The sequence below is a fragment of the Aedes aegypti genome, chromosome 3, assembly GCF_002204515.2.
Source record: "Aedes aegypti strain LVP_AGWG chromosome 3, AaegL5.0 Primary Assembly, whole genome shotgun sequence".
NCBI lineage: Eukaryota > Metazoa > Arthropoda > Insecta > Diptera > Culicidae > Aedes > Aedes aegypti.
Genome location: NC_035109.1, coordinates 202,554,966 through 202,577,470, shown reverse-complemented (window position 1 = coordinate 202,577,470; position 22,505 = coordinate 202,554,966). Strand labels below are relative to the sequence as shown.

Sequence of the window (22,505 nt, the reverse complement as noted above, 5' to 3'; positions counted from 1 at the left end):
TAAAATGCCGCAAAATGTAACGAAGCCGGATCCTATTCTTGGCACTTTTGATTCACTTCGGCAGTGGCAGTTTTATAAAAGCTACTGAGCTCACCTTTGGCCACAGAGTGCTTCTTATGGCAAAGTTTCAGGCAATTCGGGTCAGAAAACCCCCCATGCCGAAGTGAATCATGGAAGTGCCCAAGTAGCTCTGCACCATGGCATTTAACATTGTGACAGCATTGCTGTCTTGTCAAACACACAAGTCCACGGTTGCGCTATCTATGCATTTCATAGCAGCCGTTTTGATTATTTAAATGATCCGCTGGAATAGTTTACCGATAGAGATTAAACAAAAAATACCTCTCTCATATCTTAAAATTGCGATCAGAAGATCAATAGAATAGTAGAATACAGGGTGTCTACTCATTTACAGAAATGAAATTGCCTAATATTTCCAGTTTTTCCAGGTTTTAAAAATAATTCCATTTTTTTTTAAATCCCAAAACATACGAATGGATAATTTTAGAACACAAAAACTTATTTTTTATCCTAGAAAATAAATTCATCTAACAATAAATTTCAAAGTATTTTTTACTTCAATAAAAACATATCTGTTTTGTTCTTAACGTGTACACATAGGAAAAAAAAACAACAGAATTTGTGATTTATATTTAGTTGCCGCGAAAATCAATAATGTTAGCATTCAAAATTTGATTTGATTTAATGGTCTGAAAGTGCCTTTAATCATCAAAGTCAGATATAAAAAAGGGAAAAATTGCCTTTCCCTTAAAATGGGATTCAGATTTATGGACATCAGCGACATAACCACAATATTTTTCTAGAGAACGTTTTGTATTTTTCCTATAGATGATATATTATGAAAATCAGGGCTGGTAGCAAATGAACGGATTAGAAAAAGCAGTTTAGATACAACTTGCTTGAAAAAAATTATGAATACTAAAAGAAACCTAACAGGAATCACGAGATGACAACTTAATTCCTAAGTTGAACAGACCTGAGTATATTTCTAAGGCCTTTTTTTTAATTTCTCGTGACATCTTTTCAAGAATTTGTTTTGAGATTTTTCACTAACTTTCAAAGTAATTCCTCCAAGAATTTCACTTTAGATACCTTCAACAATTCAGTCTAGAATTTTTCTATGGATAACCACATCAGGAATCACCTAAACATAACTTATTTCAAGGATTTGCCTTGGTCTTCCTACAGCATTCCCATTGAAAACATCTTTAAGCATTCGAAATTTCTCAGGAATTCCACCAATTTTTTTTAATTTCTCAATGAAGTCTTCAAATATTTCTTGCAACCATTCATGGAAATTTCAAAGAAATCTTTTAGATTGTTCTGGATGTTTTTTTTTAATTTGGAAATCAGGCTTTAGAAAATTTAACGAGTCGAAATTTCAGCCCATTTATCCGCCTGTATTCATACCACACGCATGACATTTATCGTTCGTGGAGATAACGAACCATGAACGAAAACAAGACAGACACACACCACCCACTGTTTGGCCCCGATCACTGTGTGTCAACACTTGTAACATTCGCTGACCCACACTCATTCTGATCAAGAAACAGAGGCGAATATTTTTTTATTTTCTTGCTATGTTTGCAACCAAAAGGTTGCAAAGGCTGCATTACCAGAAAATATGAAAGTTATTACTAATTTTATGCAAAACATAAATCACCCAAATGACTCGATACTGTTGCAGTATGTGAGAGTTGCTGCTCTTGAACGCTCTCGTGCCACGTATCAAAGGAGAGAGTGAATGTTTACACTCATAGGGCTCTCCGAATGTGATATGCCACGACCTGTTTTGGTTCGCGAACTGTAACACTCTCCGAATATGGTTCGATCGGCTTATTCTGATCGAAATCCAAACACTGTTGGAAATAAAACCTTAGAGTAACCTCAGATGAAACTTGTGTAAGTTCTGACTACGTCTTGACTCTGTTCTTACGAGGATTTCTGAAATACCTCCTTAATGTTTGATTAAACTTCCTAGAATATTATTGAAAAATTGCTAACATAACTGAAAAAACGTTAGAATCTTTAAATAATGTCCTACAAGAAGTTTTGAAGAAATTCGAACTCTGAATTTTTAATGATTTGATGAATCCATGGAGATCGGGCAATGTTATTTGAAAATTTATTAGATAAATGTTCGAACCGCAACAAAAATATTTTGATGGAATGCTGGAGAAATTCCAAGCGAATTTTCTGGAGGAACTTAATGAAAAATTCTAGGTTAAATTTATCGAGGAATTCTTAGAAAAGTTTATAACAGATATCATCGAGTAATGCCTGAAGGATTTTTGAGCAATTCCTGAGAGATGAATATTTGAAAAAAATTTTTTAGAAAAAATGCCTGGAATAAATAAACAAATCGACTTAGGAAGTATTGTAGGGTTTCATGGAAAAATGACGAAACGATTTTTTTTCCAAAAACTCTGGGATAAGCTTTTGTGGAAGCGTTGGAAAGCTCTAGAATTTTTTGGACAAAAATATAATAGTTTCTGTGGGTTTTTCAGCCTCTAGAATTTTGCACCAGGATTCACTGCAAGCAAATTAAAAAAGTGACTTCAAAGATATTTTTTATTAGAATAGATACTTTAGAGACCATTGCCAAAATTAGAGACTTGCATTCAAATAGTGATCAGGACTCTGAAAAAAAAAACAAATGTTTATCGTGCCTGTTGTATTTGATGCTCTTTCCCTATAAAGTTTATTTTTTTTTGCAGAACAGGCAAAAAACATTTTTTTATAAAAAAAAATCGAATGTTTTCAGCGTATCAACTGCTCATGAACGACACCCAACTGGAACTGTACTTGCCTTTACCAATATGGCAATCTTAAGTTCTAATTCCTTGGCCAAGCATGTTTTATGCTGATTAATTAAAGACTGAACATATCAACTGGCGTTTTGATAGCGGCACAGCTGAAAAATGTTTTGATTGAGGAGATTTTGTGTCCCAAAAACGACATAGTCTACCATGTATTACAGTTTCAAAATAATAGTGTGTAGTGTAGCCGAAATCCCCTGAGAATTCCAGGTTTTTTCCAGGTTGAATAAAATTCCCTGATAATTACAGGTTTTCTAGGTAGTAGACACCCTGGAATAACCTTTAGGATAAGTTTCGTTTTCATTTCCATTTTGCAGCGTTTGGTGGGAGATAAGAGCGCAAGCCAATCCAAAGCCGATGATAGGAGGGGTAATGGCTGAATAGTGTATGCTGACCACGCAAACGCCATGGGAGAAGGAAAATAGGATTGGCTTGGGTTTTAGGTAAATACTTTAGGATAGACTTGACACAATAATGCTAACAATGCTGCAAAATATAATGAATCAGTTGGTCAAAAAATTCTATTGATTATTTTAGAGCCTACTTTGCTAGTCAATATTGAAATAATATTTTTAACATATAAAAATATATTTGTTTTTAATTATGAATCGTGGTTTTACGGCTAACCAGCCGAGTGGAAGTTTAACAACTACCGAAAAGCTAAACATTACATATAATTTGCAATTGGATTAGATGGACAAATTGATGTGAAGATTTGCGAAAAAGTTACACGTCTTCTCAGTGAGAATATAAAAATATATATGTAAGGAAACAACAATATTCGAAAAAAATATACGAAACTACTGATCAAATCTAATAATTTGAAAAATAAACTTAGAACAGCAACATGAGAGATGTTAAATTTAAAACATCAACTTATGTAGCGAAACAAGTAGTAAAACAGTAAATCAGTCATTGCGTAACTGTTCCGTCTGGGGGAACGAACAAAGTGAACTGTAACACTTTCGGGGAGGACGGCCGAAGCTAGAGGGTAAGGATCCCTCGCTGGACGCTTCGTCTTGTAGCCGATACACTTTACGGCTCTTTCGGGAGGACACTTCTTCGGAACTAGGACTGGGTTACTGGGAAATAAACTAAAACACTGGTTTTTGCACTTAACTACTCTTTAATCTACTAAATTATTAAGCGAGCTTTGATTTTCTTCTAAACACGTTGGTTACTGTCGACACCTTCTTCAAGACTGTCCTTTTTCACTCTTCTTCCCTTTGCACAGAGCCTTGCGTGATCGTGCATGAAGGTGGGACGTGGAAGAAAAAATCTCCACACGCGCGGGATAGAAACGGTACACGCTCGTTCAGATCTACTCAAAAGTGAGTAGATTTCGACTCACTTCGGAACAAAGTGGAACTGCTCAAAAGTGAGTAACACCATCGTTACTCACTTTAGAGTAACATTGTCAAATGTCAATATGGGAGTAACACTTACTCACTTCTTTTAATCTGAAATTTGCGAAAGTGAGTAGATGTCACTCACTTCAGGAAATAATATTTTTGGAAATAAATGTATTATGTTATTCATAAAATCAGAAGGAATATACAAAGAGAATTACATTTATTCATTATCTCTTACATAACTACATGAATAATACATGATAACAAGTAAAAAAATTGATATTTATGTAGAAATTTTCGCTGCTCTGGAATGGATCCCCGGATGCTATAAATCTCTGGGGGATTGATGAAAGTCATGGAGTTTGGCAGAGCCAGTAGCCTTCCCAGTTAGACTGTAAATAATTGATAATTGGGTCCTAAAATTTTTAATGAAATCTTGTTTTTATTTAATAACTCGAAAAAGCATGTTACTGTAACTACTTTAGCAATTTTTCCCGCTCAAATAATGGCTATATCATGTTTAAACTTTAATTTAAAAATTTGGTCCATAAATGAACCTTGACACTTTTGATCATGTTTGACGTTCGCTTAGTCGACAAAAACACCACAGGGGTTTTAGTTCGACCACTGGGGTTGTTCCTATCTGACATTTCGTAAGGTACACGGAAAACAAAATACACCCAAAATTTGAGTTTAAGCCGAAGGATGTGACAAAATCTAAAAAAATGTTTTTGGGCTTAAACCAACGGAAAACATTGGAAAATTGAGTAAACATGTGTTTGTGGCCTAAACTTAAGCGTTTGGCACTAAAATTGGGACAGGGCTTTAGGACCCTATTAGTCCAATAAAAAAGTACGACGGTAAAACTTACTGTTTATATTTTTTTTCTTGCGGTTGTGCGATCAAAACCAGGACTTGGTCATTTTCACTCCGATCTCGCTTCACTTGATATCAGGATTATTGACTTCACAGCACTAATCTGGAATTCACCGGTTGGACTTCCGAAGCAAAGTTTCAAGCAAACTAACTGTCATTGCTTTGCCGGCTCGGCTTTTGTCTCGACTGTTTTTGAAAACAGTCCGACATCACGTCGACGGAAGAAATTTCACCACAACGGAGGATTTGTCAGTTCGAGCGCGCGAAATTTTCACAAGTCTTTGACGTTTACAAAGTGAGTCAAATATGTTTGTGTTTACTCAAAAGTGAGTAAGGTCGTTTTCTTTCATGGTTGAGTAAAAAGTTACTCACTTTGAAAAAATAAAGTTACTCACTTTTGACAGCTAACTTGAAACTTCAAAAGTGAGTCAAAGTTACTCTCTTTTGAGTAGATTTGAACGAGCGTGTAGGGAAAGGATTGTAAAATATGTTCACGCAGCACATGACTCCTTCCGTTACACGGAACATTCACCGCCACGTTGAAATGTCTATTTCCAAACTTGAGATGGGCCGAAGTAGGCCTTGTTGTCTTCTATCGGCAGGACTGACAATGGATTAATGCACGAGTTCACTATTTGACGTTTTAGCGGTGCCGTGTTATTTATGTGGCCATGGAAACCAGTGAATTCGGCACCGCTCAAACGTCAAATCAATGAACTCGTGCATTGGTCCATGGACCTATGTACGGGTTCACTAATTTGACGTTAGAGCGGTGCCGAATTCACTGGTTTCCATGGTCACATAAATAACACGGCACCGCTAAAACGTCAAATAGTGAACGCGTGCATAGGTCCATTTGTTGATCGGGCTTGACTTGTCGCTGTAGACGTCTACGGCTCGTACCAGTCTCCGACCTTGATGATGTCACGAATAGCAGACGGGAATTCAGGATCGCTCCAATTTCTGTCAGGACAGTCACACTGCTCGAAATTCAGGGATGCATTCCCAACGATCCTCTTCAGATGACTCTTCATGCTATTGACTGCCGCTTTCCATATACCACCAAATTCGGGGCATCCGCCGGAATTAATTTCCATTCAATTCCCTTGGACACGCAGAACGACTCGATTTGGTGGGTATCTTGTTCCTGTTTGAACGCCTGGTAGAGTTGATTCAGCTCATGATGAGCACCACGAAAATTGGTACCGTTGTCGGAATGTAGCTGATGCACAATTCCACACCGACTCACGAATCTCTATAGCGCAGCGATGAAGGCACTGGTAGTCATGTCTGACACCAGCTCTAGATGCACTGCTTGAGTAACCATACAGACAAAAACCGCTACATATCCCTTAACTGTGGTCACCTTACGCAAGCCCTGCTTGATATGGAGCGGCCCAGCGTAATCTACGCCAGTGATGGAAAAAGGGGGCGCAGGTGTTACGCGACAGGACGGCAAATTTCCCATATACTGACTTGTATCGACGGGCTTGACTTTGAAACACTTCACGCAAGATTTGGTCACTATACGAACAGTCGCAGTAGCATTGATTAACCAGAATTCTCTTCGGATCACATGAACCAAACCAGTTGGTCTCAGATGCAGATGCTCCTAATACTTACTTACTTATTTGGCTTTACATCAATTATCTTGATAAAGCCTCGCCAACAATATTTCGCCAATAGGGCGATATTCAAAACTGAAAAGGCAATAGATAACTCTTTTTCAGTGGTAGTAAAAACGAAATCCTGAAGCAAAGAAAGCACAATGGAAGATGAACTAAATACAAAAAGCTATGTATTCATATTACGCTTGATTTCTAATCACTACTTTTTCGATCCAGTTTCCTAATTGCAAGTAATTTACGTTTTTCATTATTTTCCATACGTTTTGACAGTTCACCAACTACCATTCTTCCATGCGCTTGTGTTTGAAATTTGAGAAATTTGAGAATCCAGCGTAGCGCGATCAGTGAAAGGAATACACACATCAGTGTCGCCGCTAGGCGGCCAGCACAGATAAACTGAATGTTCAAAGGGTTGTTGTCTGTACTTTTTGCCACTGGCGCCAACTGTTAGCGATTAAGATCGAAATAAACAGTCGTTACCCTATTCCCTCGGTTCATGGCCGCTTCTCTCCATCCTCGACTGTGACCTACGCTCTCCAGGTCCTGGTGTACCTGGTCAATCCACCTAGCTCGCTGCGCCCCACGCCTTCTTGTTCCGACCGGATTCGTGGCGAACACCATCTTTACAGGGTTGTTGTCCGGCATTCTTACAACATGCCCTGCCCAGCGTATCCTTCCAGCTTTAGCTACCTTCACGATACTGGGTTCGCCGTAGAGTTGAGCGAGCTCATGGTTCATCCTTCGCCGCCATACGCCATTCTCCTGCACGCCACCGAAGATCGTCCTTAGCACTCGGCGTTCGAAAACCCCAAGGGCTTGCAAGTCCTCCTCGAGCATAGTCCACGCCTCATGCCCATAGAGGACTACCGGTCTTATGAGCGTTTTGTACATCGTGCATTTGGTGCGGGGGCGAATCTTTCTTGACCGCAGTTTCTTCTGGAGCCCATAGTAGACACGACTTCCGCTGATGATGCGCCTTCGTATTTCCCGACTAACATTGTTGTCAGCCGTCAACAAGGATCCGAGGTAGACGAACTCGTCCACCACCTCGAAGGTATCCCCGTCAATCGTAACACTGCTTCCTAAGCGGGCCCTGTCGCGCTCAGTTCCGCCAACCAGCATGTACTTTGTTTTCGACGCATTCACCATTAGCCCGACTCTTGTTGCTTCGCGTTTCAGGCGGGTGAACAAATCTGCCACCGTTTCAAATTTTCTCCCAATAATATCCATGTCGTCCGCGAAGCAAACAAATTGTCCAGATCTCGTGAAAATCGTGCCTCGACTGTTAAGTCCGGCTCTCCGCATAACACCTTCAAGCGCAATATTGAACAACAGGCACGAAAGTCCGTCGCCTTGTCGTAGTCTCCGCCGAGACTCGAACGAACTGGAGTGTTCGCCCGAGATCTTCACGCAGTTTTGCACACCGTCCATCGTTGCTCTGATCAATCTTGTGAGCTTGCCTCCTAATGTAGGGCACGAATCAGCATTCGCACAATCGTACTTTTACACGGCAGGATGATCGGATGCTTTTCACCATATGGTAGCTTGGAATGCTCTAAACGTCCTCCGACTCTAAGCACACCATTTACAAGGATCGGTCCCAACGGTACCAAGCTTTCGACACTGTTCACCCGATTCGACTCGAGCAATCTCATCGCTGAGCTCTTCTCGTTGTATCACTTTCACAATAACGTCCATTGCAAGACGAAGTTCAGCCACGGTAGGGATAGGCTTATCCACACGTGAAGCTGAATTCTTTTTCTTGCAGTTGGTGGCGAAACGCAACACCAGAGCAATTACACGTTGTAATTTTCTAAAGGAGCTGTACTTTGAAAACACTGCTAACTGTTCTTCTTCAATTACAGGTAACACTGTTGGAGCAACACGTAGCTCCGGAATGTCTTCAATAATCTCTTCTGGTAGCTTATTTTCAATGTTCACAAGGTTCACTTGTTTCAAAAAGTCTAGTCCATGCCACCACAATTCATTTCTCACTAACTCGATGGGCATTTACCCACGCGACACTGTATCAGCCGGATTGGACTCCGACCGGACGTACATCCACTCGAAATCTTCTGTTTCTTCTCTGATTGCAGCAACACGATTGCGCACGAACACTTGAAGCTGATCAGAAGATCTGCGCAACCAAGCCAGAACAATCTGACTGTCCGACCAGAGCACCACACGATGAAACGGCATTTGAATTAACTGCAGAACCTTATTTACCAAACGCGCAAGCAGGAGTGCCGCGCACAATTCCAGCCGTGGAATCGTCACTGCCTTCAAAGGGGACACTTTGGATTTGCTGCAGAGTAATTGTAGTTGCGCCGACTCGTTGAATACGCTTCGAATGAGCACACACGCTCCATAGGCCGACATCGAAGCGTCAGCAAAACCATGAAGCTCGTAGCATTCAGCATCATCAATCAGCCAGCACACGCCTTGGAATGTGCACCTGGTTCGTTGCTTCAAGGGACTTCTTCAGCTGCATCCATTGTTGGCTTATTTCGTCCTCGACATGCTCATCCCAGCTCACCTTGCTACGCCACAACTGTTGCATTAGTAACTTGGCGAGAACAATTATGGGCGACGAGAATCCAAGTGGGTCATACAGCTTGGCAATTTCGGACAACATCGTTCGCTTGGCTTGGACTCGGAATTCAAATTTGGAGATTTGATCGATAATAGAAAATCATCGCTGTGAGAATCCCACAAAATACCAAGCACTTTGATGACTGTGTTGATACCTTGCTCTTCGAGGCCTTGGGAGTTTCGCGATCACTTTCTGGAATGCGTTCCAGCAACAGCTCGGAATTGGAACACCACTTATGGATCGGGAAACCAGCACTGGCCAGCAATTCCTTAACTTGCTGTTGTCGTTCAATTGCTGCACTCAACGTATGTCGTCAAAGTAAAAGTCTTCCCTCACAGTTGACGCTCCCAAGGGAAATTTCTCTTTGCCATCTTCAGCCAACTGAACCAGACAGCTAGTTGCGAGAAAGGGTGCACTTTCAACGGCTGTTCAGAACTCTCTCTCCAAAAAAATCGTTGGAATGGCTGATGCATCTCAGTAACCATGACCATGACCATGCCGTGAAGCATATTTGTGTTTGTGGAATCGCAGGACAATATCGAGAATATCGGATTGGACAGTACCACCTACCTTGAGGACATCGTTGAGGGAGAGGCTGGTCTGCGATGGCTTTGCAGAAGCATCGAACACTACTCGACACTTCGTTGAGGAACTATCTGGACGGATGGCAGCGTGGTGTGGTAAGTAGCACTTTTGGACGTTGGGAGGATCCTTGCATTCACTTACTTGCTTGCAGTGGCCGAGCTGTTCGTACTCCCTGATGAATTGCACGTACTGCTCACGGAGACACGGATTTCGAACGAGGCGTTGTTCGAGGAGGTGGAATCTCTTCAAAGCGACCGACCTGCAGTCACTCAGCTGGGAGGCGTTTTCTTTCAAAGGGAGTTGCACAATGAATCGCCCTTCGTCGCTGCGTTCATGTGTGTAGCGGAAATGCTTCTCACACTCTACTTCTTCGGATGTCACAGGATCTTGATCAGCTACTTCTTCTACGCTCCAAAAATGTTGCAGAGTTTCGTACACGTTTTCGATGGTGCTCGTGTGGAAATACGATGGACCTTGATGGAACACTTCTTCTAGCTCTCCCGTGAATACCCAACCAAGATGAGTATCACGCAGCTCTGGTAGATGCTCAGCCAACTGCTACTGACCGGACTTGATTGTCTTGAAGAAGATCTCATTGCGAATCAGCATATCAATCTCTTGAGGCACATTGAAGTCTGGATCCGCCAATTGGAATCCGGATGGAATACACCAATCGGACACATCGATGTTGGTACTCGGAATTCTGCCAGTCACTGCTGGGGTGATAACACACTCTACCGTGGCCGGTAATCACTATAACGGGATCGGAACTTAATGATGGTCTTCTCCATGCTGGTTGTCGTTCGATTGTTGACGCCGGAAATCTTCACATTTGCTGATGAAATCTTCGCTCCGATGGCTTCGGCCATCTTCTTCGTTATGAGGTTCACTTGGAACCCGCAGTCTAGCAGGACTCGACAACAGTGAGGCTTACCTTGGGAATCGTAAACGTGCACCACTGCTGTTAAAAGGAGGACGGTTTTCTTGGTTGGAGCTGCTTGGATGAAACACGATGACGTCACGCTGTGTGAACCTTGCGGTGTGAGTGCACTGGATGTGCTTGCTTGGACTTCTTTCACAGCTGGTCTCGGTGTGGACTCCGATGAAGCTGTCGGTTCAGGCATTTTGCTTTCAGGCTGTTGGGTCTTGAATCTTGTATCGTCGTGAAGCTGAGTATAATGACGTTGGCGGCACTTTAAGCACTTTCTGTCGGATGCACAATCCTTCAGCCGATCCAAGGTATCCAAGGCTAATGCAAGCAAATGCACCACGATCAGTTCCGACACGCCGAGAAGGTCCTACTTCAGGTAACGAAGGCTTTCGACATGTCTGGAACAATCGTCTACTAACTGACGCAACTCACGGTGGGATTCCTTCAACATTTTCTTCAATGACAGCAGGCCGCGGATGTGGGTATTTATGATGACACGGGGATTTTCGAATCGCTCTGTGAGAATGTTCCACGCCTGAGCGTTCTCGTTTATTGTTCTGGCATCGAGGATTCCTGCTGCTGCTCCGACGAGAGCCTTGTCTAAATGATACAACTTGATGGCGTCAGTATCATTGGACTTGTCCATAACGTCTATGAACATCGCCTTGCATTTTGGCCAATTCTCGTATCGGCCATCGAACGTTGGTATCGGTGCTTTTAGCGGCTGCTGCTGGACGATCACTTGGGGCTTGATGTCAGGTGTTTCCTTTTTCGTTGCATCCATCAGCATCTCTTCGATGTACGTCGACACTTCGTGGTTATCTTTCTCGAATCTGGTGTACGCTTGATCGTGGTCATCCATTGCATCATCCGGCAGGATCTCAGCAAGTTGGTTGTGGAAATCGTTAAACTCACTGTAGATGGCATCCACGTTTCTAGCATACACCTTCAGCTTCGGTACGGACACGTCGGCATCGTCGTCGATCAAAATTCTTCCGATCCGCTTTATTTTATCGGCTGCCTTGGAACGCTGACGGCTCATGACACCAATCTTCCGAATCAGCGATTCCTTTGCGCAGGCCAAACGATTCTGATTCTCTTTTTCTTCTTCACTTGTGTCGCCGTGCTGCACTCCCGAAAGGGTCTTTTTAGGGCTATGCACGAGCGACATTTTGGAACACTTTCACTTCCGGTTTCGTCAACTTCACTTTTTCAGAGTCTGTCTCTCTTTTCACCAGTAACTCAGTCCAAGGAGGATCACACACACTAAATCACGCATCACATGACTCCTTCCGTTACACGGAACAGTAACTATTAAATGAAACTAAGTGTATTGAAGTTTTTTTGAATGGCGTTGTTGTACTTTGTCATGTCATTTGTATGATAATCCCAAATTAAAAATTTATTTGTCAGATTATTGTTATTATTGTTATTTGTCGTTACAGAAATTAGAATCCTCAATATCTTCCAAATGCCTAAAAAAATAAGTAAACTGCCTATATAACTAAACCCAGAAATGAGTTGTGTCTCCCAAGGTCTTTGAAGTCTATTTAAGGTGAAGATAAACCGAGGTCGAATCTCAATCCTACAAGAGCACAAACCTAAAGAACCAGACAACCACTCACGGCGAAACCCTGATGGACTGCTCATCAGCGAGTGACCAACCGACCAAGCCTATAGTCTGAGTGGCTGTTCGATCAGATCCGTGCTACCACAGAACTGAATCCCGGCCTCGGTTCATTTTGACTTTAATGTCCCCAGTGGCGTCTCGTCCTATGATGCACTTGGTGCACTGCACAGTCAAAGATTTCAAACTAACAAATTAAATATATATATATTATAATTTTCACTACTTTCAACATTCATAATGTGTAGTTGCTTGAAAATGTTGTTTGGTTTCTTCACCTTCAATTCTCGCATACTCTGAGATAACGCCCTAAAAGCCATTGGTAGTCACCTGTGTAGCTTGTTGTTTCTGAGCAAAAGAGGGAATAAGCATCCAAACCAACATCACGGGCAGGTTGATAATGATCCTTTCTTCCCCATAGCGTTGTTAAATAGCAATAAAATCCATTAAATTGCTCAGAAACAACGAGCTACACACATGGTTACCAATGGCTTTTAGGGCGAGATCAGAAGTTATGCGAGAATTGATGCATAGCCCTTAGTGAACAAACCGTTTGATTCTCCCTCCCATGGTCTTGCTCAACCAGCAAGCGAAAACAGCAAAGCAAACAAGACAAACTGCCATGCGTCTCCTCGTATTGCAGAGAATGTTCATTTCAGCCGTGCACTCTTTCTTGTGCACGAAAATAGCGTGTATGGACACAGCAGGAATGTGGATTTGTATTGGCATATTTGCGAGAATTGAGAAAGCGCGCGCAACTGGCGTCACGACGTCTGCTGTTGGAAGAGAAAGCGTCAATGCTTTGTGTGTATGTATGTTGCATGGAGCTTCCAGGTGTCGCGCGATACTAGGCGCAATATTGATTGGAACCAAAACTAGATTTTATAAACATATTGGCCAAATTGATTATGTTTTATCTTATTTTATAAACCAAATTTATGTGGCTTGGAATTGTTTATAAACTAGGGTAACGGTCGTATTTTGGACCCCCTAAGGAAGTGATATTAGTGTTTTGTCCCAATTAATTAATTGCACAGCGTAACCAAGTCAAAGAACATGCCAAAATGTAGAGAAAAACTTCCTCTACGAGATAAAAATGCTCATCCGGTCATGTAGGATCCAAAAATTGTCGAAAATAATTGAATTTTGAAGCACTGTTTTTCATTATTTTGGACACACCAATACATTTTGGACCCTCTAAGTATATATTCTGGACACCCGGCATTTTTATCGATTGGCGACAAAGTCCACGACACTGGTTGTATAATATGCTTGCCCATAGTCTAATTAATCGATTAACAATGGAAAACCGGAGAAACTCTACGCTTTTAGTTCCGAAATTTGAAAAAAGTTTACAGTTGAAAAAATTCTGACGGCTTCAATTTCTGTGTGTAACGTGTTGTAACGGTTGCATGGGTGAACCGATTAAATTAAAATAATTTCAGATAAAATAAACACATTTTCTATGTTAAAACGGTTGATGCAAGTGCGGAATAGTCCTATCTTTCCAAATGGCATGCGAATCGAGTTGGTCTTTCGATTTAAACTGGGAAATTTGCAGGAAAATGGTCCAGGGGGTCCAAAATACATTGGTTACCATATGTGTGAATATAGCTTTTCTTGCTCAACAGACCGACAACTGATAAATTGCGGTGGGCGTAAAGTGGGTTTCAGCGTTCAACAGTCAGTCATCATTTCACTTAAAAACTTTGATGTATCAACAAAAGTATACAAGGAGATGTACCAGCGCTGGACATCGTCAAAAAGCTAATATCGTAATACAATTCGTCCCCTTAATGCTACAACTAGATAACTCGAAAATCAAAATTTTGAGATGTGCTACTTTGAAAATATGACCGTTTAACAAGGTGACGGTTAAACGCAGAGGATATGGCTGAAAAATAAACTTTAACTTGTGTATTTTGAATCACATGCTTATTTTTGTAGGTATTTTACAGATCTAATTAATAAAAATGTTTTGGCATATTGAAGTCAAAAATTTCAAATTTCGAGTTATCTAGTTGTAGCATCAAGGGGACGAATTATTGAGGATTTTGCCCTCCAATAGACTCTCACCTAAACAATTTTGTCACACCAAAATATTCTCCCACCATGATTGCCATACATTGGATGGCGTCGTAGCTAACAACAACAACATGTAACGCACACTGTTGGATTGTGCATTGAATGGAAGGTGCGTGCTTCTACTTGACTGCCATATAAATTGACGTGTGAGTATTTATTTCCCCACTCTAAAAATGTGCACGAGAATCTATTCGCCAACAAAACGGACAATAACAAGCTGTAAATAATAAGAAATATTATATAGAATAACAACGTTAGGAATAATGGAGATTCGAAATTTCGCGAAAGCCACGAAATCCACGGAATTTATCCTTTATCGCGAAACTTGGAAAATGACACGTAAATAGATGAATTCTGAAGGTTTATATGATAATCTTAGAAAAGTTCAGATTTTTGCTCATAAGAATGGTTTATTTATTTGTAAGCCGAGTTACATATAAAAAAAATGTGCTAATCGTTTAGTTTCAAGTTAAACGTTTTTCTTCTTGCTTTGCATTAATAATATGACATTAAACTTATTATCTCAGTTCGTAAAATACGAAAAATGCTTGAATTTTACGCATATAATGGTCATTTTTACTGTAAATATACATTTTTATGTCAAATATGATCAAACTATGGGACCGCGATTAATACACAAAATTTTTCTTTCATCGCCTTGGTATCAGCGAAATTTTGAGAATTTTCCTTGTCCCTAAACATTGTATAAGGAATCATCCAAAATTCTTAAAACATACAACTAGTGATTGAAACGAAGAAAACAAAAAAAAAACCGTCCAATGAGTAACAAATATAATAGCTTCCAGACACTTCAAGATTGCATACAGTATTGGAAATTACATTTTAAGGTGTTAATAATAAGAAATTGCATTTTAAGCTGAAATACATTTTAAAAAATCAATTGAAAAATTCGTATTCATAATTCAAAATAAAGGGTTTGTGCGCGTCAGTGCACAGGTAATCAAATTCCTCACGGGACGCCTCTGAATGTCCCCATTGTCAAAAGCAAACAATGAATGTAACGCAGAGCCCAACCTCACCCACTCTTGCGTTACGTTTGTGACAGGACGGTACTAATGAGTATTTTCTAAGGAATGGTTTAACAGCATAGCTGAGCCTTTCGGTTAATAAGACCGATGTATAGAAATAATTTGTTTCGAAACTGTCCGCGTGGTCTTGTAACACCCCCATTAGATAAGAATCTACTATTACCATACATATCAAACGCTCGCCATGACCCTATGCCTAACATTTGTATATGTATGGACTTAGCTGATGTGGCTTATTTAATAAGTTCTTTCACTCATTGATTCAAAACCTTGTCAAATTTAGATAATTGATGGATCAGATTTATTAATGCAGTGAAAGTGCTTTGTGTTTATTAAGCATGATTATTTCATTCTTGAGTTTGAGCTTGATTGGCCGCCGTGATTGCTACTCCAGTATTGCCAGATCAGCTGCATTTACACAAGGAACAAACCAGATGACTGCTTGAGATTTCTTACGCGCCATACAAATTATTTTTGGTTTTCATACAAAAAATCTTACCATGGGGGGAGGGGGGTTGAAAAACCGCTAAAATTGTCTTACGTAATTAATGGACAGCCCCTTAATGTAATCCACCATAAAAATAAATTTTCAAAGGTTTATTTTCGTTCTCATGTGAGTTTTTACTTCAAAATAATGTGATTTTTTATACTGTACAACAATTAACGGTAAAACTAATGTAAATTTTGAAATATTACCAAAAAACAAAAGGTGTTCGGGCATAGAGGACTTCCCCCTACTTTTTTAAGAACATTCTAATAGTCAAACATCATCATTCTGAAATGATGAAATTTATAAGAGCCATTCGGGGAAATATGGGCAGTTTTTTCGAACATCATTTATTTAATTTTCTTTGAGTTTTGAACACTGACTAATAACATGCCTACTGCTTCATTTCCTCAACAGCTTTGGGGTTGCATGTTATTTGAGATGAAATTTCAAGAATTTATGTAGTTTTCAAAGGGTGCTCATTCCACCCCATTGGCCAAACCACCTCGACTACCCCTATGTTCCTGTATAAATGATTCCAATTAATGATAATGGTATTATGCAGAAGTTTGAATAGGATCACTATATTAGAATACAAAAAATCTCATTGTAATAAAAACTGTTGTTTTGAAGTTTATGCAACCTCTAATGAACACTACAAAATACAGCGATCAAATATCTAAAATCATCGCTCCTTGGAAAATATAATTCCAAGCCCAGGGAATAACCTTTAGGATAAGTTACTGTAAATATGTTTTTTAAGCACCTACACGGAGAAATCAGATTACCCAAAAAATAAGTTCGTTTTACTCAAAATTGAGTAAACTACATTTAGTTTTTACCCACGGTTGGGTTGTTTTGCCTCTCTCGCAACAGCAATGTTGTCAAAAACAGAGAGAGATGCACCGACCCATCGTCGAAGTTCAATGGAATAAGCCAAATTTAGGTTCTTTCGAGTTTACCTAACGTTAAGTTGTTTTTACCCACTACGGAGAGTTCGAAAGCTAACGCTGGGTAGATTTTTTTGCACTGAGTTGTTTGTTTTGCTGTTGTCAAATGGAAACTACCTACTGATAGGTATACGTCAGTTAACCCCAACCCCCCCGCGAAGTGACAGATAACGCAATTTTAACGTACCTACTTTCAACGTAAACAATGGGGCCATCCACCGCTGCCGGCACAATTTTTCACTATGGCAGATCGGAATTTTGTTTCGTTGTTGACGGGTGCAAAACAACGAATGGAATGAAATGAAATAAGGGCGAGTCTGATAGTTTCGTCTGCCAATGGAAATAAATTTAATAAAATCACCAAGTTTAACCACCAAATAAACTTAAGAGCGTACCAATTCGTTCGGTGAACAGTTCAAATGACGTGTTAGTGCTTTGTTTTGCGGAAAAGTAATCTATAAGAAATTACTTACAATACAGCCTAACTGATTTGTAGATCGCTTTTATGCCCTCAAAAGAAAGCGCTGGTCGTAACATAATATAAAATAAAATATTGTTGGCCTCGTGTCCGTGTGGTTAATGTCGTTGGGCCAGGTCCGTCCCACTCGAGCTCAGATTTGGTACCACTTCTAGTACTGCATTTGGTCCCTCGGTAGTGCAAAAGGTACCCAAGTGTGACAGATCGCAGTACACTTTGCACGGCATTCTAGATTACCTTATGAGCCATAAAATTTTGGGCAACTGCAAGGGACATGGAGGTCTTTAATGTGTCTTTGGTTAGGCATTTAAGTGCATCGTGTCATTGGGTGTGGGTTCGATTCCCGCTTCAGCCATTGAAACTTTTCGTCAGGAATGTTTCTCAACTGTGCCACTGGAGCATCCTTATCCATTGTCTAATGTTAAGTTACATTCCGTGCAGCTAAATGGCTGAAGACGGTGTCCTTATCTTTTTATTTGAGATCGAATCAAGTCGAAAAGTGATATATTTTTTAATTGCAGTTTATTTTTCTATGAGGATTAGAACACTTTTTCTCATACTCACCAGCCTATGAACTAATATACGATGACGTCACGCTGCAACTTTCAGCGTGAAGAAAACCTTTACAGCGGGTGATGTATACAGAAAAATAAACGATTTCGTTGCACATTCATCCACGCATTGTTCATCCGGTGAACATTCGTGTTGGCGTGGATGTCATTTTATGTAAACATATTTAGATCGGAAAAAAATCAACAAGAAAAGAAAACCCTGGATAAGTCCATTGGATGAACTATCCAGCTTTTTAAAAGCGGTAATGGCCGCCAAAAGTTAGCTTACTTTCTGGTAGGGATCCAACATATTGACGTTTGGCTTTGGTCCGGTCCATTGACTTGTCCACCGGTGTGATAAATTCATTCGGTTAAAGAATGTTGACACTTTAGCGGATCACGTAGATGCTTCCCACGTGTTTCGGTCAAGTGTCAAAATTCTTGGACTGAGTAAATTTAGTGCACCGGTGGATAAGTCCATATCAAGCGACCCAAGTCAAACGCCAGATCACTAGATCCCTTTTTGTAAAAGTGGGCTAATTTTTGGTGATATTAGCGTTCGTAAAAGCGGGATACTTCATCCAATAAGCTTATATGATTGAAACTTAGACATTTGGTGGTGACCCAGTGAACCACGCATCGTATAAGGATGTACGCCGAAAATCTCATATTCATACACAATGTGTCAAATCAAAACGAATAAATGTTAACACAAATTGTATATAATTCTCCACTACGATTCATTGTCGACAAACTTTGTTGACAACAAACCATGCCGTAAATACACCCGATTCTGTTTTTGCACGGTTTTTTTTACACGGCCGTGCAAAAAAAAAGTTTCCATACACGCCAAAACCTTATTTTTGCATGAAACGTCGAGAAATAGTGTTACTTTTTTTGCACGGTTTTTGAAATTTTGATCTGAAAACTTTTTTTGCACGGTACGCATCCCCCGTGCAAAAACAGAATCGGGTGTAGTATAATCTAGAATCGCATCAAATTGTATAAACTGACAGATCATATATCAATGCAGATTAGCATCAAATGAAATCGCAATAACTTATCAAAATTTGCCACCCAAGGTTGGTATCTTCTGGTGGTGGGCTTCAAAGAACAACAAAGCGTGTGTGCTGTATAGTAAAATTCTTTTCATGTTGGCAAATAATCACACCTTATTCAAGTAGCGGTCTGTGGTGTGGTATGGTACCGGTTTAGAGATCCAAAGGTCTGGTGTTCGAGTCTCACTGGAAACTTTATTTTTAATTTTTATCGGAACTTTGTGGCATCGTATTGCTGACCATGCAAAGTCTGAAAAAGTCGTGGGAAGTGCGTATATGGCCTCCACTAGAGTGATGCAAATTTTGAAATTTTAGCTCCCCTATGCTTAAACGATTTCAATTATGGTAAATAGCATCCTCCCAAAGTTTGAAGTGATTCTGGAGACATAGTAATCTCCATATAAACTTCAAATGGCGTGTGCACAGCCATTTGAAGTTTATATGGAGATTACTATGGAAAACGCCAATATTTTGCGTTCAGCCCTCTATCTCTTCGTCATAATATTTTATGGAAAAGTGAACAAATTCTTCTTATGTGAAATCCTCCTAGCTACAACTTGCTCTTTGATTGGACGTCAGGGTAAATTGTTATTCATCATCATAAAGTGGGTTTGCATTTAACATGCTTAACCAACTGCTCGGCAGGCAACAGTGGTGATCCTGGCGGGAAGAATAGATCAAAGTAATCCAGGCTACTATGTTCTACAGCAAAAAAGCAGTGTTGCTCTGAATGTAATTGAATAGATGATCATTGAATAGCGTGGTTTGAACTTTGGAATCAATAATAACAAATTATCCAGACATCCAATCAAAATGTGGTCTTCGGCAAAGTTGTAGCTGTGAAGTTTTAACATGAGATGAGGGTGTTCACTTTTCCATAGATTATTATGACGAGCAGTTAGAGGACTGAACACAAAAAGTTTGCCTTTTCCATAGTAATATCCATATAAATTATAAATAGCGTGTGCACAACCAAATTTCTTCCGAATCACTTTAAATTTTGGGAGGATCATTTTCATCATAATTGGCATCGTTTAAGCATAGGGGAGCAAAAACTTCAAAATTTGCATCAGTCTAGCCTCCACTTTGGTGTGAATATAGCGTTTTCATGCATTCTATACGAGTTATTTGATTCATATATAATGATGCATAGCAAAATATATCAACCGAAATGTTGACTGGGGAGTATGAGAAAATAAGTGTTCAAATCCGCAAAATAAAATGTACTGCGAGTTGATATGATCTCAGATTGATTTCAAGCTTATAACAGTCAATTTCCCATAAATTAATGATTATCGTTAATATCTAAGGGATGATTCAAATATTACGTAACGAAAAAATTTGCCAATTTAAACCCCCTCCCTCCCTGAAGTAACAGGTTTTATATGGAAAATTTCAATTTATTGTATGGACTGAAACACTACAAAATATCCCTTACCTCCCCTTGTTGTGTTATGTAATATTTGAACGATCCCTTACAAATTTGTCTTGCTTTGAATTGCCAAGTGGTCAAAAAATAATTTCGTAAACAACGAAACGGTTACTATAAGCAACTTACAGCATGCGGACCACAACACACCACTATTCAAAACTCGCTCGTGGGTCATACAAAATCATCCCGATGGCCGTACAAATCCTTTTAGAGAATCGCTAATTGGTGATCGCTCGTTTATAATGATGTTACAAATGCCAAACAAAAAATGTAAAACTTTTTTTATGTCCATCAAGCATAATTCTAGTTTACGCCCTATTTTAAGCACACTCCATGATTTCATTGAGTTTGACAGTACCACGGACCAAAATTTTTCGGTACATTGACGTTGTACTGCAGCTGTCATGATGCTCCCGGGTTGGTTAACCCAAACTTGGATTATCCCACGGAAGAGCCGAATTGCGTCAAAAGAAGTCAAAGTTGGGTTGATTTGTGGCTCCGTGTAGTTGTTTCACGAATTTGTCAAGTTTTATTTGAACCACTACTGTATTTTTCCCATACCCGTTTTCTTGTCCTGATATACAGTATGACTAACAGGCTAATCTCAATGTTTTATGGGTCTTTTTGAACTCACCATATTCGGTAGGTAGGTAAATTTAATTCATATGGGGATAAAAGTTTTAATAAAAACAAAAGTTCGATTTTGGCACGTCTCGATTTAGGCAACATGATTTTTCGACATTTTTCAAAAGGCACTGTATTTTGAAATTAACAAAAAGCACTGAAAATAGAACATAATTTACATTGGTTCCATAGAATAATAAAACAATTAGAACCTATAAAGAAATTTTCAACATTGCTAAATTCAAGTTAAAATGTTCGAATTCAAATGCAATAAATTATGCACCTGCATGCCTGCATCTTGATCTCCATTTTCCAAAGAAAAAGAAGAAGGAAAAAATGACAACTAATCACCATTTCTAATTCACGCAAGGATAATAAGGATAATGGGGCGGGGTTTTAACCATTCTCGGAATGAAAAATGACCAACCGCAAATCAATTTTACGCAAGTGGACATTTTCCTAGCAAAATTCTCGAAAAAAAAAAAGTTGATAGTGTACTTGTATGACTGAATCGAATTGAAGGTGTGCGAAAATTTTTTCACTCTTCGTCATGTTGTCATACCTATTCCTCTAAATGCAAAAGTTTCAATTATGAAGAATCAAATCGAAGACGACTTTGACTTACCTTCCTTCAACAGCCCCCGGCAGCTAATCTTTGTTTTCCGTTTTTCGGACAGTGGCCCGGGGGATCCGTTCCAGTGGTTTTGTGCTGCGGCTATTGTTCCTTTTTCCCGATTTGACTTCGGTTGATTTTCTTCCAAATTCTTCTGATTCTGATGTTCAGCCGGTCCAACCTGACAAAATGGCCGACCCTGGTCCTTTTTTTCTGCTGTCTGCCTAGATGCAATTTTCGCCAAACAGAACGACTCTTCCTCCGAGAACTTTTTTAAACACCAATTCTTTCTCACCAAAACTCCGATACTCTGCTAGCTGTGCATTCACAGGATCAATGCACTTTTTCTATGGATATTTCACACGATAGAACACTGTTTTAATTGTATCAAAATTTGGTCAGCGAAAAGCCACAGTCACAAATTTCTGTGAATGTTATTGACTGACAAAAACGGGGTGATAAACTGTACTAAAATAATGCGTTGCGAAAACCATCGCTCTGAGCGAAATGTCAAAATTTGGTCTACGCAACAACAGTAAGATCACTATACAAGATGGGAAGAACTTTTTAGGTCTGATTTAAGGGCATCTTCAGCGAAGCTACTTGCGACCTGAGAGAGACTCGCGAAGAGGAAAAATATCAACGTCATATGCAGCCCAGATTCCCCTCTCACGAAACGTCAAATGCAGCCCACCGTTTTTATGGCTGAAAAAGTGAAAAGTATTGTGTTCAAAGTAAACTGT

The 22,505-nt window shown here is 39.8% G+C and overlaps 1 protein-coding gene across 1 annotated transcript in view; it reads right to left on the bottom strand.

The window, feature by feature from the left end:
• LOC5572484 (probable ubiquitin carboxyl-terminal hydrolase FAF) overlaps window positions 1-22,228 on the bottom strand; it is a 97,590-nt gene extending 75,362 nt beyond the window's left edge. The window contains exon 1 of the mRNA XM_021849710.1: window positions 21,775-22,228. The gene's annotated coding sequence lies outside the window, so the exon portion shown is untranslated. The remainder of the gene's footprint in view (window positions 1-21,774) is intronic.
• Between the last annotated feature and the right edge of the window lie 277 nt (window positions 22,229-22,505).